We start from the raw sequence: 13,811 nt of genomic DNA on the forward strand, positions 1-13,811 counted from the left end.
GAGAATAGAGTTTAAGTACATGAGCAATATAAATTAAGAGAGTTAAACATCTACCAACCAGGGGCGGACTGACAACTCATGGGGCCCCCGGGCAATAGGGGATCATGGGGCCCCTGTGTCCTTGCCCAAACTCAAAAAAGCCTATGCGAAAGGTACCAGGGGCATCTCATGGGGCCCCCTACTGACCCCGGGCCCTCGGGCAGTGCCCGAGTTTCCAAATGGTCAGTCCACCCCTGCTACCAACAGAGTAAGTCAATCAACCCAAATAAGGAATGTCCTTAGTCATATAGTAAATGTCTATGAGTTTTCCAAACTTCCCATTTTTTATCAAATAAGTGCATCTTATCCAATAAAGTATAATGAATTCTTTCCATGAGCATCACAGCATCAACTCTGTGTAGAACAGAGGCCAATGGCACTGTGATAGATTTCCAGTGCAGGGCAGTAGCCCATAGGGTGGATATGTAAATGGTATGGATTAGCCTCATAACCTCAGTCGGAACACCCGGGATATGAGCTCCCAATAGGCAGGATGGCATAGTCAGATGCACCGGGGTACCCACCAGTGCAGAAGCTACCTCAGAGATCTTGTGCCACACCAAGGAGAGAACTGGGCAAGCCCAAAATGTATGCACCAGAGTACCGGCAAGGCCACAGCCCCGGAAGCATAAGTGGGAGGTCCCTGGATACAGGGCATGTAGTCTAGATGGGGTATAATACCATCTGGTTAATACCTTAAGGGCTGTCTCCCGGACAGAGAGAGATCTAGAGCTCTTATGTATGTTATCTACCATGGATTCCCAGTCCTAATCTGAAAAGGTGATACCACTATCAGCTTCCCATTTTTGTCTATATAGAGGGGGTGTGGGAAAGGAACTAACCAGAAATTGGTGATATAAATCAGAAATAAGACCCTTGTCCCTGGGAGAGTCACGGCTAATGCGTTTGAAGAACAAAATCGGAGAAGAAGATATAAGGCCAAATTGTGAATTTAAAAAATGTCTAATCTGTCGATAACGATAATATTCCTGAAGCGTGATATCAAAAAGTATACATAGCATCTCAAAGGTGATATAAGATCCTTCTCTTTGAAAATCAGATAACCTGATAAAAGATCTATCATACCACCATCGGTACGCCTGTGGAGAGGAAAATTCCTTAATAAAATTCCGGTCACCAAAAAATGATGCACCTGGAGAGAAAGAGGAGATCAGATTTAATTTAAATTTGTATCAGGACCAAATTTGCATCAGTGAATGGGCAACAATGGAATTATGAATACATAACGAGCAGGGGGATTTCGGACCACAATATGCCTGGTAATGGTAAGTAAAATGGACGTATAGATTGAGATTCAAATCTGATCCAGGGGATCTGAGAATTAATAGTCGTCCATTGTGATAATTGTGTGAAACGGGCCGACAGGTAGTATAGCCAAAAATTGGGAAGACCGAGACCTCCCGTCCTTTGCGACCTGTATAAAACCGACGAAGTAAAACGGGGACGTTTGTTACGCCAGATAAAATTATTAATCATCCATTGAAAGTGATCCAGGAACGTTTTCGAGACAGGGATTGGGAGTGCTCTAAACAGATATAGTAATTTAGGCAAGATATGAGAGGTAACCATGCCAGATCTTCAATAGAGTAGAGAGGCGCGACACACATGGTGGGTAATTAGCAGCAAATATTTTTGAGTATCTGGGGGTAAGGTTAATGCCCAAGTAGGAAATCGGATCTGTGGCCCAACTAAATGGAAAAGAATTACGGAGAGATGAACTCAGGGAATCAGGAACATTGATAGGCATAATTACTGATTTAGTAAAATTTACAGTAAGGCCTGACACTATGGCAAAGTCATTCAGTACTGTGCATAAACTAAGCAATTAAATTAACGGTTTAGTAATGAAAAGCATAACATCATCAGCATACATACAGATTTTGAAATGTGAAACCAACAATGGGTAACCAGAGATATCCGAATGTGATCTTATTGCAATTGCCAAGGGTTCCAATACTAGCGCAAATAATAAGGGCAAAAGAGGACAACCCTGATGGGTGCCCCTGCCAAGTGTAAAAAAAAATCAGAGTTGCAGCCTGGAAGCCTTATTCTTGTTTTGGGCGAGTCGTACAAGGCCTGTACGCCAGACAGAAACTCGTCACTAAAACCCATCCTCTGCAGCAATGAAAACAATTAGGGCCAGAGGACACTATCAAAGGCCTTGTTAATTTCCAGGCTCAGTAACAAAAGTTCTTTAGAATGCAAATTAGCATCCTGAATAACATTTAATGTAAGACTAATATTATCCATGATAAGTCTGTCTGGGATAAATCCCGATTGGTCCGGAGAGACCAAAGAGGAGATGATAGGGGCCAACCTATCTGCCAGAATGCAGCTGAATATTTTCAAGTCATTGTTCATTACCGAGATTGGTCTTTAATTTTGAGGTTGCACTGTGGCTTTTTGGCCACGATTCTTCCATGAAGACAGGATAGTATATGGGTGTACCTGGGTCCCACTGGTTTCCACCAGTTCTGTGCTGATGGTACTGCTAGACATCTTCTGATGTTGAAGGGAAGTAAGCATAATGTGTCTTTCATCTGCTGCATTAAGTTTCCTTCGCTAACCACTGTGTCTACAGTGCTCAACATTGCCGTTTCTATGTGCTTCCTCTGAGCTTAGACATGTGTCTTACTGCTGTGCTGATAGGATGACATTGTTGGCGGGGTGGGAGATCCCGGAGAGGACACACAGGCATGATCGCATAGCACCCCCCTCTCTTGAGCACTCTATATATCCGATCTATCCAAGTAGATCACTCTCTCATTATACAGTCAGGTCCATAAATATTGGGACATCAACACAATTCTAACATTTTTGGCTTTATACACCACCACAATGGATTTGAAATGAAAGGAACAAGGTGTGCTTTAACTGCAGACTGTCAGCTTTAATTTGAGGGTATTTACATCCAAATCAGGTGAACGGTGTAGGAATTACAACAGTTCGCATATGTGCCTCCCACTTGTTAAGGGACCAAAAGTAATGGGACAATTGGCTTCTCAGCTGTTCCATGGCCAGGTGTGTGTTATTCCCTCATTATCCCAATTACAATGAGCAGATAAAAGGTCCAGAGTTCATTTCAAGTGTGCTATTTGTATTTGGAATCTGTTGCTGTCAACTCTCAAGTTGAGATCCAAAGAGCTGTCGCTATCAGTGAAGCAAGCCATCATTAGGCTGAAAAAAAACCCATCAGAGAGATAGCAAAAACATTAGGCGTGGCCAAAACAACTGTTTGGAACATTCTTAAAAAGAAGGAACGCATCGGTGAGCTCAGCAACACCAAAAGACCCGGAAGACCACGGAAAACAACTGTGGTGGATGACCGAAGAATTCTTTCCCTGGTGAAGAAAACACCCTTCACAACAGTTGGCCAGATCAAGAACACTCTCCAGGAGGTAGGTGTATGTGTGTCAAAGTCACCAATCAAGAGAAGACTTCACCAGAGTGAATACAGAGGGTTCACCACAAGATGTAAACCATTGGTGAGCCTCAAAAACAGGAAGGCCAGATTAGAGTTTGCCAAACGACATCTAAAAAAGCCTTCACAGTTCTGGAACAACATCCTATGGACAGATGAGACCGAGATCAACTTGTACCAGAGTGATGGGAAGAGAAGAGTATGGAGAAGGAAAGGAACTGCTCATGATCCTAAGCATACCACCTCATCAGTGAAGCATGGTGGTGGTAGTGTCATGGCGTGGGCATGTATGGCTGCCAATGGAACTGGTTCTCTTGTATTTATTGATGATGTGACTGCTGACAAAAGCAGCCGGATGAATTCTGAAGTGTTTCGGGAATATTATCTGCTCATATTCAGCCAAATGCTTCAGAACTCATTGGACGCCGCTTCACAGTGCAGATGGACAATGACCCAAAGCAGACTGCAAAAGCAACCAAAGAGTTTTTTAAGCGAAAGAAGTGGAATGTTCTGCAATGGCCAAGTCAATCACCTGACCTGAATCCGATTGAGCATGCATTTCACTTGCTGAAGACAAAACTGAAGGGAAAATGCCCCAAGAACAAGCAGGAACTGAAGACAGTTGCAGTAGAGGCCTGGCAGAGCATCACCAGGGATGAAACCCAGCGTCAGGTGATGTCTATGCATTCCAGACTTCAGGCTGTAATTGACTGCAAAGGATTTGCACCCAAGTATTAAAAAGTGAAAGTTTGATTTATGATTATTATTCTGTCCCATTACTTTTGGTCCCTAAACAAGTGGGAGGCACATATGCAAACTGTTGTAATTCCTACACCGTTCACCTGATTTGGATGTAAATACCCTCAAATTAAAGCTGACAGTCTGCAGTTAAAGCACATCTTGTTTGTTTCATTTCAAATGCATTGTGGTGGTGTATAGAGCCAAAAATGTTAGAATTGTGTCGATGTCCCAATATTTATGGACCTGACTGTATATGGATTTCTTCTCTATACAGTGTATAAGATCTCTCTCCTATTTCTCTTTCCCCTTTTCTCCCTCTGTCTCTCTCTCTCTCTCCTTCTATTTCTCTCTCCGTCTTTCTCTCTCTGTCTCTCTCTCTGCCTCTTTCCTTTTATTTCTCTCCCCTTCCCCTCTCTCTCTCTCCCCTTCCCCCCTCTCTCTCCTTCTATCCCCCCCTCTCTCTCTCTCTCCCCTATTCCTCTCACCTTCTTTCTCTCCCTCTATCCTTCTATTTCTCTCTCCTTCTTTCTCTCCCTTTCTCCTTCTCTCTCCTTCTACTTCTCTCTCCTATACCCCCCTCCCCCCTCTCTCTCTCCCCTTCTATTTCTCTCTCATTCTCTCTCTCTCTCCTTCTATTTATCCTCTCTCTCCTATCTCTCTCCTTCTCTCCCTCTTGCCGGGATCTCTATTCCTCTAACACCAGAGCTCTCTCTGTATCTTTACTTCTTCTGGCTCTGCATCGGTCACGTGTCGCCGCTATGCAGCCAATGATTGGGCAGTGGTGTGGTCCCGGAACGCTCCTCCCCAAGTGTCAATCTGGGCCCTGCCCCCTCCTCGCTGCTCAGTCTTCTGTGTTTAATCCATGCACTGCACCAGGGGGATCAGACTGGATCGCCGGGGGGAGAGTGGTGACCACAGTCTGTGCTACCCCTGTCCAGACTGCGGTCGCCACTTACCACCCACTATGCGGCCCAATAATCAACAGGCCAAGGACTGGTACCAGCCTCGGGGTTGGGTACGGCAGACCCCAGCCCTATGGCCAGTCTGGGCCTGATGACCATAGTCATCTGAAGGTGCAGAGCTGGTCTAAATGAATGGCCATTCAGAGTGCTTTGTGCATGTGAAGAGTTATTAAGCTTTCAAATACTTAGCAGAAGCCTTGTTTAATAATGTGCTTTGAGTATCTGATCACCTTAACAGTTCTGACTTTGTAACCATTGGACCCTTGTATCATCTTGGCTTATCACTAGAATAAACTAGGTCTCAGATATTATGAATACAATATATTTAAATGAAACTACTACCAGATGGCCTCAGCAAAACTATTTTAAAACATTTTATTTATATATCACTATGACAACATAAGGTCCCATCTATTTTTTTAAGTTTACTGTAATGCTTGTTGCTTGCCACAGTTCTTAGACAAACCTAGTTTAAATCTAATTGCCTCCTCCTTACCCAGTAATTTATTTCATTTTAACATAAAGTCACTGCTGTTTTTTAACCACTTGCTCTCCAGAGGATTTACCCCCCTTCCTGACCAGGCCATTTTTTTGCGTTATGGTGCTGTGCCAATTTAATTGATAATTACTCAGTCATGCAATGCTACATCCAAATTAAATTTACATCCTTTTTTCCCCATAAATAGAGCTTCTTTTGGTGGTATTATTTTTTTGCGCTATAAAAAAAATAGACCGACAATTTTGAGAAAAAAACAATATTTTTTACTTTTTGCTATTAAACATGTCCAGTAAAAAAATGTAAAAAATTAAACTGCGCCATAAATTTAGGCTACAATTTATTCTGCTATATGTCTTTCCTAATAAAAATCCCAATATGTGTAAATTAATTGGTTTACGTGAAAGTTATAGCATTTACAAATGACTGTATAGTTACTGTGATTTTTATTTTTACTAGTAATAGTGGTGATCAGTGATTTATAGCAGGACTTCAGCACTGCAGCAAGCATTCTGACACTGGGGGGAACTGACTTGGTGTCACTGACATCCCCAGTAACACCAATACGGTGATCGGTGCTAATAAAAAGCACTGACACTGTATTAGTGGCACTGGGCAGGAAGGGGTTAACATGTGGGGCAATCAAAGGGTTAACTGTGTGCTGTTTCATTGTGTGCTGTGTTAGTACTTTCAACTGTAAGCACACTGCTTTGTATGGCTGTGCTATGCAGAGCCATGCAAAGCACTGTGCAAGAGCTGACAGGGGAGAGAATTGTTATGTTTACATACAGATCTCTCCCTCTGTCGGTAATGCTCCTCAATCAACGGGTGCCGGCGAGTAATCACCGGCCGGGACCTGGTGATTGACAGCCGAGGCTGTGAATAGTGAAGAGGGTAGGGTGCTCATGTACACCACCTACCCAGAAATGCAAAATCACGTACATATACGTGATTTTGCGCACCCGTGGCGCCCTGTAGCAGAATTACTGCTATAGGGCAGACGGGAAGCGGTTAATTGATATTTTGAATTAAAGACAAAATAAAAATATCTGTCAGCTTATGTTTTTATGAGTATTGAATGTCATACTTTTTTTTGCCCACTAGAGGGACCTACTGAACTGTGTATGTAGAACTATTGTACCATAGTCTTTTATTGTGTCTAATGATACATTTATGAATTAACAAAAGCAACTTTTGTTTATATAGGAAATGCAATATTTATTTTCATAATAACATTTACTTAGTAATCATTGTAATAGGAGAGTTTTTTGTTATTGTTAGTGGTTTTTTTTTACCTTTTTGCATACTTTCCAACTTTTGAACTAGACCAGCCTTTATCAGCCAGAGTGCCCAGGCCCCCTGGGGTTCCTTCAGGTTTCATAAGGGGTGCCTTGGCAAAATGCCTAAAAATTGTAAAAAAAATTGCAGGCTCAAGCCTCCATTTTAGTCACACAAGGTCACAGGTTTTCACTTTGCACCATTACAACCTTCTAGCCACCATCGTCCTAACAATCAATGACATTATCAGTTGATATGGTGGGCATTGGACACCTGCTCTGCATCCTTGTTTGCCCCTCTCTTGCCCCTGTCTGTCAACACTGGGGTTACATTAGCTGAGTGAAGGAGAGAAACTGAGGGAGAAAAGAAAGTACTAATGAGTACCAGTGTGTGACGGTGTGTTTGATTTGAAAGAATAAATCACCTCTAATGTTCGGTGTCCTACATATGTGGACGATGCTGTGCTACGCAACACTATTAGCTTAGTTTTGTACATTTTAGAAGGGAATGCCTCGAGATTGTGCAGAATTTTAAAGGGTGCCTTGACTGAAAAAAGGTTGAGATATACTGAACTAGAGAACAAGGGACAATTTTAACCATCTCCACCTGCTACAGGGCGGCGTTTTTGCACAAAATCATGCAAGCAGTATATATATATATATATATATATATATATATATATATACACACACACACGTGATTCACACTCCTGCGGTGATCATGGGCCGAGGGGTGCGCATGCACCCCCATTGACCCATGGGTGCCGTGATTCTTTCCCCAAGGGATCAGTCATCCGATTTAGGCCAGTGATGTTCGGTCTAAATCGGATGATCGATACCTGCCCTATCACAGATCTTCCTGTACCTGTGTTTACACTTACACAGGTACAAGAAATGATGACATCTTCTCTCTCTGGGCACATTTTGTCCCAGAGAGAGAAGAAACAAGACACAGTGAGTAAAGCAGCACACTTATACACAGTTAGAACATTTTCAGGTCACGTTTAACCCCTTGATCACCGCCCCCAGTTAACCCCTTCACTGCCCTGTCACCAGTGTCATTAGTACAGTGTACAGATTTTTTGCTGATCACTGTATTAGTGTCACCGGCGACTTCAGAAAGTGTTAGCGTCAGCATCCCTCCCAGATAGTGTCTGATTGCCAATCATTACAACAGTCATCACATTTAATTTGATAGCCAGGAACACGCTTACATACACAATAAACCTCCATTGCTTGTACAGCGTCTGAACGGATCAATATCTTTGATCAGATCAGCACTATACCAGCGTTCACATTAGTATAGTGTCCCCAAAAATGCAGCATTAGCGGGATCAGCCCCACCACCTGCCAGCACCTGCGTTTAGCCCCTACACTTACTCTCCCTCCCCCCGAGCAAGTTCAGTGTCAGTAGATTACTGTCACTTGATACATTGCACACAAAACTGCAGTGTTCGCCGAATCAGTCATGATCTCTGTTAGCACTTGCAGGTAATTTTTTTTGTAGTGGTTCAAGCAGTCCCTGACAGCCAGGTGCTCTTTTTCCCGTGAGTCACACTAGGTACCTATAAATTTAGTGGCCAAAATGTCCAACGAAAGGTAGTGAAGAGGCCTACAGGATTCTGAGCATGTCAGGTGAGAGCGAAGGGGAAGCCTCACTGACAGAATCATCCTCAGAATACAAATCTGTAGACAGTAGCGGCACTCTGACAGATAGCTTAGACGATGGAGAAGAGGTCCCTGCTAAAAGTCAGGCATACCCGACCCCGTTCCCAGGTTGCTGATGAACTCCCAGGTTGCATGATGACTCTCATATGCAGCAGAGTGCCAGTACTAGTGCCGCTCTACATTTTGGTGAACTGGTGAGCACCAGCGGCCTAGTACATCCTGGACTTATACATACCAACACTGCAATATCATTTGGTGACGTGGCGAGTCCCATAAATGCAGTACAAGCTGGTGTAGTGGCTAGCACAAGTAGTGTCCCGCAGCCACCAAGAATTCACACAAAGGCCCATAGAGCCCCTAGTATCCTTCCGGATGAGCTTGCAAATCCTGATTGGCAGCCCACAAATTCTGCAGCACCCGTACTTCCCCCATTCATTGCCCAACCTGAAATTCAGGTGGGAACAGCAAATTTAACTACTCTCCTTAATTTTTTGGAGCTGTTTTTCATGAAAGATCTGTATGCATTGGTTGTGGATCAAAGAAATTTATATGCACAACAGTTTATCGCTGCCAACCTAAAATCAAACCTTGCCAGGCCATTTGCATGGAAACCCATTACGGTTTCAAAATTGAAAGTTTTTTTGGACCTAACCCTCAACATGGGCATTGCTAAAAAAAATTAATTGCAGTTGCATTGGTCCACAGACCCGATTCATCATATGTCCATGTTCCCTACTGCCATGACCAAGCATAGATATGAGAATATAATGCGTTTTATGCATTTCAGCAACAATACACTCCTTGGGGTGACCCTGAATTTGACCGGCTCCACAAAATTCGGCCTCTCGTAAATCACCTTAACCAAAAACATTTTCAGATGTCTATATTCCCCAGCAAAACATTTGTGTTGATGAGTCCCTCATTAGTTTTTCTGGCTGCCTTGCAATTTCTCCCCAGCAAGCATGCCAGATATGGGGTCAAGATGTATAAGACCTGTGAGAGGACAACAGGCTATACATATAAGTTTTGGATTTACGAGGGAAAAGAAAAGTCACGTGGAGCCCCCCGGATGCCCAGACTACGTGGGGAGCAGTGTCAAGATAGTTTAGGACTTGGTGTTATCCATTTTCAATATGGGGTACCACTTACACGTGGACAATTTTTATTCAAGCGTGCCACTATTTAGACATTTCTACAATCTTGGAATTAGCGCATGTGGCAACATGTGACCTAATCATTGGGGCCTCCCCCAATGGTTTGTAAATACCCATCTTAGAAAGGGGGAACAAGCCTGCTTGAGCAATGAGGAATTGCTCACAGTTAATTGGAAGGACAAATGGGATGTTTTTGTCCTGTCTTCCATTCACGCAGACACTATCAGCTGGCAGCTGGTGTTTAGAAGCCCATCTGTGTCCACGGCTACAACCTTAGCATGGGAGGGGTGGACAACTACCAGATGATGAAACCATACTTAGTTTCCCAAAAAGCAAGACGCTGATATAAGAAAATGTGTCTGTTTATTTATTTCAATTGGCTCTACAAAATGCTTTAGTGCTTTACAAAGCAACTGGACGAATCGCATTGTTCCTAAAATTCCAGGAAGAGATCATTTTGTATCCAGAAGATGCTGTGGCCCAAACACCCAAACCCAGATGCAGTTAGCTGGCTGCATGAGAGGCATTTTCTCAATGCCATTCCTGCTACCCCAACCCAAAGGAGACCCCAGTAAAGATGTTGTGTCTGTAGCAGACATGGAGTTAGGCGTGACACCCACTTTTTTTATCCCTCCTGTCCTGGCCAACCTGGTCTCTGCCTCAAGGACTACATCCGTCGCTACCACACACTAGTGAAGTATTAGTATAGGATACAGCTTGGCACAGTTTAGGGCACGTATTTGCACAGGGTCTCAAAAAATGTTAGGTAGTCAGGAAATTGGCTATTGCATTTTGAAAGACCTTACAATCTGTTTAAATTCAAGTTACAAAAAAAGTAAAAAAAAAAAAAAACATAAAAAAATAAAAAGTACAAGTACAAAAAAAAATTAAAACATTTTAAAAACCAAAAATAGTTGTAGTTTTTTGTTGTTGAATTACTGTTCTACTGTTACAATTTTACAGTTTTATTGTTACTGTTTTATTGTTAACCATTGCTGTTTTCTTTGCAGGAATACCATTCAGCTGCAGCACCAACTTATTTATTCTGACAGCAACAGGGTCTTGCTCTCAGAATATACATAAGTAGATGTGTGCAGCGCTGTTGGATGAAATTTTTCATCCGCAAGTAAAAAAGAGCATATATGCCAAAGCATGGGGGCCTGGGGTGGCCAGTGTGTGGATGGCCCCAATGCTTCGGTATATATGCAAAAAAAAAGAGGAATCTGTTAGACTCTTTTTTTTTTGTTCAGCCCACAGGCTGAATGACAAAAAAATAACATTTAATGTGTGCCCACCATTAGAAGTGGGTGGATACAGGGTGATATATTCTAATAGTGGGCACACAACACACTTTTTCTGGCAGAAATTTCTTCTTCTTTTTTCATTCAGCCCACAGGCTGCATAAAAGAAAAGAATATAGCATATATACTCAATAAGGACCAGCGATCTACTGGTACATCACTGAACTTTGAGTGGTTATACCAGAATGATGCCTGCAGCTGCTCTTACAAGCAGCAGGAGAAGATGCTTCCCCGGCCTTCTCAGGCAGTCCCGTGCCATCGGGGGAACCTGAGAATGCAGACAGTGTTTCTGCCTGCTGAGCATAGAGCTGATTAGAGATCAAAATGGTGCCAATCATCTCTATAGTCAAAAATATCGGAAGCTATGAGCATTTCATCACTTCAGTTTCACAGGATATAAACAGCGCCATTTGTAAATTGGGAAAGCATCTGATCACACTTATTTTGGTGAGATTAGTTGATGTAAGGGCAGAGGAGATATCTAGAGTCTAATAGACCCCAGATTTCTCAAAAAAGAATACCTGTCAATGCCCATTGCAGTCTCAGGGGATATTTACATTCCCTGTGATAGCATTAAAAAAAAAATGAAAAGGGACATAGTGGCATAGCACCACTGGATTGGCGTAAGGCCAATGTGGTGCCAATATTTAAAAAAGGGTCTGAATCTTTACCAAGTAATTATAGATCTGTTAGTTTAACTTCTATTGTTGGGAAGATACTGGAGAGTTTAATAAAAGACCACATAGATGAGTTCTTGCTGGAAAAAATATTTTAAGCAACAGACAGCATGGATTCATGAAAGACAGAAGTTGTCAAACAAATCTGCTTTCTTTTTATGAAGAGGTGAGCAAAACCTTGGACAGAGGGGTGGCGGTGGATGTGGTATACTTGGATTTTGCAAAAGCGTTTGACACAATTCCCCACATTATATGTAAGGTAAAGTATATGGGCTTGGAAAAATCCATATGTAAATTCATAGAAAACTGGCTAAAAGATCATATTCAGAGAGTAGTGGTTAATGATTCATACTCTGAATGGTCTAGGGCCGTCAGTGGTGTACCCCAAGGTTCAGTGTTGGGACCCTTACTTTTTAATATATTTATAAACAATATAGGGTCTGGGATTAAAAATACCATTTCAATCTTTGCAGATGACACCAAGCTGTGCAGTGGAATAACGTCCTTACAGGATGTCTTCAATTTACAAGCGGACCTCAATGCACTGTTTAATTGGGCAACTATGTGACAAATGAGATTTAATGTTAATAAATGTAAGGTTATGCACTTGGGGGCTAAGAATATGCATACATCATACATACTAGGGGGGGGGTACAACTGGGGAAATCAATGATGGAGAAGGATCTGGGGGTTCTGGTAGATCACAAGCTTAATAATATCAAGCAATGCCAAGCTGCAGTTAAAAAACGAGCAAACTCCTCTCTTGTATTAAAAGAAGTATAGACTCCAGATAGAGAGATATCATATTACCCCTGTACAAATCATTAGTCAGACCTCATCTGGAATATGCAGTTCAGTTTTGGGCACCAATTCACAAAAAGAACATTGGGGAACTGGAGAAGGTACAGAGAAGGGCAACCAAACTCATAAGAGGCATGGAGGAGCTCAGCTATGAGGAAAGATTAGAGGAACTGAATGTATTATCTCTTGAGAAGAGGAGATTAAGGGGGGATATGATCAACATGTATAAATAATCAGTGGTTCATATAGTGAACTCGGTGTAGAGTTATTCAGAGGACAAGGACTCTTTACATCTGGAGAAAAAGAAATGTAATCTCCAAACACGGAAAGGTTTCTTCGCAGTGAGAGCTGTGAAAATGTTGAATAGACTCCCTCAAGAGTTGGTTCTGGGCAGCTCAGTGGATTGCTTTAAAAAGGCCTGGATTATTTCCTAGATACACAGGATATAACTGCATACTAATATTTATAGGTAAAGTTGATCCAGGGAATATCTGATTGCCTCTCGGGGGATCAGGAAGGAATTTTTGTCCTTGCAGGAGCAAATTGGATCATCCTTTGCTGTTTTTTTTGCCCTCCTCTGGATCAACTGTGGGTATAGGATTATAACCTTTTTTTTTTAATGGTTGAAGTGGATAGACTTTTGTCTTTTTTCTGCCAGATTAACTATGTACTATGGACAGTGTAAAAATAATTTACAAAATCAAACTAACTAAAAGAAAAAGAAAAAAAATTCCCTTGACTCTGTGTCGGTATGTAAACAACGGTTGCACCATGCATGTGAGGTATCGACGTGAACGTCAGATCAAGGGCAGTAATTCTAGCACTAGACCTCCTCTGTAAACCTAAAAATGTAGAAATTACTCACCAAAATACATTCTGCTACTTCTTCTGATTATGGGGATACTACTTGTGAGAGGCTTTTTGGCAGTCTAGCCAAGTACAGGACCGCAAAATCCAGTAAGCACCTTCAGGTTTTTAAAGGGCTTTATTTCCTTATAACACTTCCTGACTACCTATCACAGGCCCTGAAATGCCATGATAGCACCAACACCCCCCCAAATGACCTCTTTTTGAAAAGTAGACACCCCAAGGAATTTGATAAGAAGCATGGTAAGTTTTTGGAAAATGAAGAAAGAAAACAAAAACATATTTTTTCTTTTCTGTTTTTATATTTCAAAACCTTGTGAGAAAAAATGAGATCTGTAAAATACTCACCGTGCCTCTTTTTTGAATTCATTGGGGTGTCTACTTTC

This window comes from Staurois parvus, unplaced genomic scaffold, assembly GCF_062004578.1.
Source record: "Staurois parvus isolate SC_StPar_1 unplaced genomic scaffold, SC_StPar_1.0 ptg000436l, whole genome shotgun sequence".
In the NCBI taxonomy this organism is placed as follows: domain Eukaryota; kingdom Metazoa; phylum Chordata; class Amphibia; order Anura; family Ranidae; genus Staurois; species Staurois parvus.